Below are 6,272 nucleotides of genomic sequence, written 5' to 3' on the forward strand. Positions count from 1 at the left end.
ATCTTACAGCTTTTTAGTTTTAAGAAATTCTCTGTAAGAAATATTTTCCCCTTTACTTGAATGGCTTATTTGGCTTTTATGTTGCAAAAACAAAAGTAAAATAATCCTCTTTAAAAATTCCTCCCCCCCAAAAAAAAAAATTCCTCCCAAATGTAAATAAATAAAAATAATAAAAATTCCTCCACCCCAATTTCTGGAAGGATTATTTAAAAACTCCAGAACAAAGGGGTTGTTTTTGTTTTTGCTTTTTCAGTGATGGTAAAATCATTTGGGCTTGGAGTTAGAAGCCTTTTGCTTAATTTGATTTCTTTTATAGCTGGTTTATTCTGGTTTTATGTAACTAATTAATATGTTACTTTTTTCTTTAAAATTATCCATTTCCTCTATTTTTATATCGATTTAAATAATATTGTTTATTCTTTTATGTACTTTTAAAATTTTTATTCATTCCAAAATCTCCACTGTGTCTATTTCTTGTTCTATTTTCTGTGTGCTTTTCTCCCTTTTAATACTGTTTTCCTTGAAGTTTTTCCATTTTCTGAAATTGCTTTTTTAATATCAAATTTTGATTTTATTCCTCTTTCCCAAATATTTATTCGTAGTTCTGTTCTTGAACTCTTTTCTCTTATGTTTGTTATTTCCTTATTTCTGGTTTAGGTTTCTCTGTTGTTCTTTTTTAAGTTCAATAGATTGAAAGCTTGAGTTGTATATTGTGCTGTTTTTATTTTTACTGAAAATTTTAATGAGTATTTTCATTGTCCTCTTAACCACAACAAAAGCCCTAGCACTTTCCCATTGCCTGTTGAACCCTGTTACCCATGTTATTATTTGTATTAATAATATCCCATATTATTAAATGTGGAAAAGAAGATAATTATATTTCCAAAATATACATTAAAAATTAACAGTTTTATTGACATATAATTCACATATCATAGAATTCAACAGTTTAACATATTTAAAAGCATTGTGCTCTCATCACCATAATCAATTTTAGAGCATTTTCTTTATTGTACTCATTATTATTAGCTGTCCTTTCCCCTCAACTTTTCCTGACACAATCCCCCCAAAATGATTAATCCAGTAACTGTTTCTATAGATTTCTCTATCCTGGATTTCACATACAGAAAAAAATACAAAAACAAAAAGCAAAACAAATCAACAACAAAATAAAACCTAACAACAATAACAAAACAGAAAAATCTCAATAAAAAAGACAACAGAAAATAACAAAAACTAAAACAAGTTTAAAATGGGTCAAAAGGGAGAACAACTGACAATGTGTTGAATTTTACTCTATGACATCTGCATCAGTGTACTTCCCAATGCTCTCTGTCTGATAGTGAGACCAGGCTGTTCACATGCCTGCTCCCTGGTCAGGGGGGTTCACCAAAGACTGAATCCACACGGGGACCCTGCAAATGGGCTCTGGGCCGTCACTGTCATTCCTGCCCTTCTGTAAACTAGGTGCTCCGACTTCAAGTTCTCATACCATTCCCTCCTCCAATGACGATTTCATTATTGACCAGGCTGGTGTTCTTCTTCTGTGTGGACTTAACTGGTGCTTTTTGTTTTACTGACAGTTGGTGGTTGGTAAATTCTCCTGATCTTTGTATGTCTGAACTGCCTTATTTGGAAGGGTATATAATTCGAGATTGATAGTTATTTTCCCTGTGCCTATTGAACATAATAACCTTATTGTCTTTCAGAAGTTATTAACTATGATATGGCTGCTGTAGTAGTAGTGTTCATTCCTTTGAAGGTAATCTAGCTTTTATCTATGTTAATTTGTAACTCTCACCTATCCTAATGTCCTGCAATTTTAGTATAATGTGTCTCAAACCAAAACCATCAACTTGACCGCCCCTGGAAGCCTTTTCCTGAAATAGGCCACATTTCCTTTTAGCAATCAAATACCCTGATATCTCACCCTGCATAGTAAAGAGCAACATTGGAGAAAAAAAAACTTTAGTGGAGATTTATGAAATAAACTGAATCACTATAGGGCCAAGGGCTTTTTTTTTTTTTTTTACTGCCCTTTTGGTGAAAACCAAACATATTTAATAATCTACAAGCATACAGTATTATTACTTCATAATTAAGTTTTCCAGGGATGTTGACAAAGCAATTCAAGAGCATATCTGTAGAATAAAAACAATCAAACTCACATAAAAGGACAGGACATAAGGTGTTTAGGAATGGATTTATTGCTTTCACACTTGGTAATCAAGTATCTTTTTGATTTGAAGTTTTCCATTCAATAAATTTCCCAGCAATAATCTCTTTAAATACTGCTTCATTGTCTTGCTCTTTTTTTTTTTTTATGATTCCTACTAGATCATAGCTGATATCTCTCAATTGATCTTCCATGTCTCTTAATAGTTTCTCTTCTTTGTTTATAATCTGGATATGTTTCTGCTTCTTTCATAAACGCTTCCACTTCATCCAGTCCGGACACTTTCTCCCCATGGCATCTTTATTTCAGTAATTGCAGTAGTCATCCTGAGATTTTCATTTGGAATGTTTCATACCACTTGGTATCGTTCCGACCTATCTTACTTTACAACTTTAAAAATTCAGTTCTTCTAGCACCTGGGAGACACTCTAAACCAGTGCTTCTCAACCTTCCTCACGCCGCGACCCCTTAATACAGGTCCTCATGTGGTGGTGACCCCCAACTATAAAATTATTTTTGTTGCTATTTCATCACTGTGATTTTGCTACTGTTATGAATCAGGCGACCCCTGTGAAGGGGTTGTTCGACCCCCAAAAGGGTCCAGACTCACAGGTTGAGAACCGTTGCTCTAAACTCTTTGTTAAGTTAGTCCAGAAAAGTACTTTGACATGGAGCAAACCCTTGTGTGGATTATTGATTCATTGGTTGTATTTCTTAGCATGAGTTTTCTTTGCATTAGAATTTGGGTTTGCAGGCTCCTGCGTGATAAATGTCATGCTGCCTTGGGTTTTGTTTCTGTTTTCTTTCTCTTTCTTCCTCACTCGAGTTCAACCTCCCTGTTCTCCACCTATTGTGGTCCCACCAGGCCCTCTAGCTCCCCAGCTTAGGACCAGAGTGTCCAGTGACAGTTCGGGGTGACCGCTGCACTGTGGTGAAAGGGGCACTCTGACTCCGCTCACGGACACCTTTCCAGTCCCCGACTATGTCTGTGTCCCCTTGTGCCTGGGCCTGCACTGCTGAGAGCTAGAACACGCAGGCATCCCCGGAGCAGTTATTCTATCTCCTTTCCAAAATTTGGGAAACCTAAGTCCACGTACCTCCCCCCCAAACCCATAAGACTATAAATTCCATAAGGAGAGGAATTGTCTATACTTTGATCATCAATTTATAGTTAGTGCATGGAATAATGTCAACATAGAGCAAGGGAAATGAAGGCTGGCTAACTTGGAGCCTTGGTGGTGATGTGGGTTAAGCATGGGGTTCTTGGTATACATCCATTCAGAGCAAACAGGTTGCTCTTAGGTGAATCACAAAACAATTATTCATTCCTCAGAGGTCTACTTCATGTGGCCATACAACCTATACTACACACATACAGTAAAACTTTGGTTGTGCTTTGCCATTTGAAGTTGCAGACACATGACTTCTAGATAGGCGATATAGTTACGGTGAAAAAGAAATCCACTATCATTGAGATAATTCCAACTCATAGCAACCTTATATAGAGTTCCCAACACTATAAATCTTTACAGGAGCAGACAGCCTCATCTTTCTCCAGCGGCATGGCTGGTGGGCTTGAACTGCTGACCGGGAGGACAGCAGCCCAATGCCAGCCCACAGCACCAGCAGGTTTCCTTACAATAGCACATTCTTAAGGAAATACAATGTTATTAGTTCTAGAACATGGACACTAGGATTCGATTGTTAAAAATGCTATTGGGATCCATCTTCTAGTAAATGTAAAAAGACAATATATAAAATACACCTTAGTTTCCAAGTAAAAGAAATCTCCCAGAATGTGTAAGGAATGTACCAAAACAGTGTTCTTTTAAACCAGTGAACATCTTCCTCTCTGTGTCCACTTACAGCGCTGTCCGATTTAGAGGAAGAAACAAAACATACCAGGATGCCCAGATACATGTGAATTTTGGATAAAAAAAAATTTTTTTAAGTGTTAAGCAGACCCCAACATTGCATGGGGCATACTTATACTAAAAAAGCATTGTCTATTTATGAAACATTCTAATTCATTTGGGCATTCTGTACTTCAGCTGGCAATTCTAACCACCCATAGTTTGCACCAAGTATTTTTGCACTATCTTTTGGAAGGTACCTGCCCAGCCTCTGTCCCAAACCCTATCCATGCTGTATTAGCGAGCTTGCACCAATGGCTTTTTACTTAGACACTGTCAGGCCTATAAAGAGACTGGGGACACCCATGGACACCTCTCAAGCGCACTGCACGCTGGTACAGCAGTGTGGGTTGTTAGCACTTCTCTAAGGGAGCACTACACGTGGTTCTCCCCCAGAAAGCCCTACTTTAGTCACTGTCGGTAGTGCTGGAGAGAAAAAAACTACATTGGGCATGAGATTCACCTTCAGCTGTGTCACAAGAGAGTTAGTAAAATGGAATGCTTGAAAGCAGGTGGGGAGACAAGACCGCCCTGGAAACCTCTTCCTGAAATAGGCCACTTTTTTGGTAGCAATCAAATCCCCTGCTATCTCACCCTGCACAGTAAAGAGCAACATTAAAAAACAAGCAAACAACTTTAGTGTTAGTGGAGATTGATGAAATAAACTGAAACACTATAGGGCCAAGGGTATCGATATTACTGCCCTCCTGGTGAAAACCAAACATATTTTAATCATCTACAGACATACAGCATAATTACTTCAGAATTAAGTTTTCCCATGCTGTTGACAAAGCAATTCAAGAACATATCTGTGGAATGAAAAACAGATTCACTGTTATCAAGTCGATGCTGACTCATGACCACAGGGCAGAACTGCGCCTGTGCGTTTCGAAGGCACCCTAAAGGACGCGGTCCTTGTCAGAACCACATGCTGGAACCAGTTTCCAATCGCAACCTCCCGCGGCCTGGGAGCCCAGTGATGCCCTCTGTAACAGCCAGACTTCTGAGCAGGAAGGAAATAGATGGGAGAGGGGAGGATCAAACGGACCAACAGTTTGCTTTTAAAAAATGAGAATCCTGGACCAACCACGTGGCATTGTGAAAGTTAGAGCTGCACTGACTGAACAAGCATTTTACCAGCACCCACAGGGAGCCAGGCTGCCGTCACAGCGACAGAGCTAGATGCTCTGGGCGAGACGAAGTGTGCAAGAAATGCAGGTGTCCCCTACGTGCTTACAAGAGAGATGAGCTAGAGTCGTCTCTCGCACAAAGAGTGCTCATAAGTAGTAGCTCTAATTCTTGTTAAACGTATCCTCCAAATATGGATGCTATAGCCAAGTATGGTGAGAAAACCAGACCGGTCAGAAAGGTCACATGTTCACAGGAGGACAAAGAAGAAGGGCGACTTAATGAATCATTTTAACTCGAGAAAAGAAAAGCTGCTTTCCCCTTTCAGGCAGCTCAAAAGGTTGTAGGTGTAGTAGGGGGGCGGGGGTGGGGACAACCCAACAAATCTGTCCTCATCGTAAAGAGTTTCTATAATTCGTATACAAAATTGAGAAATGCTGATGAGGTAGAGGTCAAGCGCTGGGCTGTGGTCCACACAGTAGGCGGCGTTCAGAACCACCAGCAGCGTCGAGTCCCAGAAACGACAGCAGGGTAGGCAGTGAGCGTTTGCGTGACAAAAGGAGCCTTCTAGACCGCCCACCTGGCTGGCTCCTTCCATTCTTCAGGCTGCAGCTTAACAAAATCAGTCCCTCCGCCTGGCCCTCCCTCACCTTCCATTTCATCCTGTTTGTTTTCCCAAGGAATTTATGAGGAGCTGTGATCTTAAAAAAGAAAAAAAAATTTTTTTCTTTGTGAATCAGGAACAAATTTTATTTTATTTTGTAAGGGCCACATATTCTTTAAAAAAAAAATCATTTTATTGGGAACTCGTATAGCTCTTGTCACAATCCATACGTACATCCATCGTGTCAAGGACATTTGCACATTTGTTGCCATCATCATTCTCAAAACATTTCTCTCTGCTTGAGCTCTTAGTATCAGCTCCTCATATTTTTCCTCCTCGCCCTCCTCCCTCCCTCATTGGAAACGCAGGGAATCTAGGACAGATGAACCTCTCAGGACCAGGGGTGACAGTGGCAATACCAGGAGGGAAGGGGGGGAATTGATCACAGGGA

This window comes from Echinops telfairi, unplaced genomic scaffold (genome assembly GCF_000313985.2).
Source record: "Echinops telfairi isolate 266 unplaced genomic scaffold, ASM31398v2 ScPeMD7_7424;HRSCAF=8462, whole genome shotgun sequence".
NCBI classification, from domain to species: domain Eukaryota; kingdom Metazoa; phylum Chordata; class Mammalia; order Afrosoricida; family Tenrecidae; genus Echinops; species Echinops telfairi.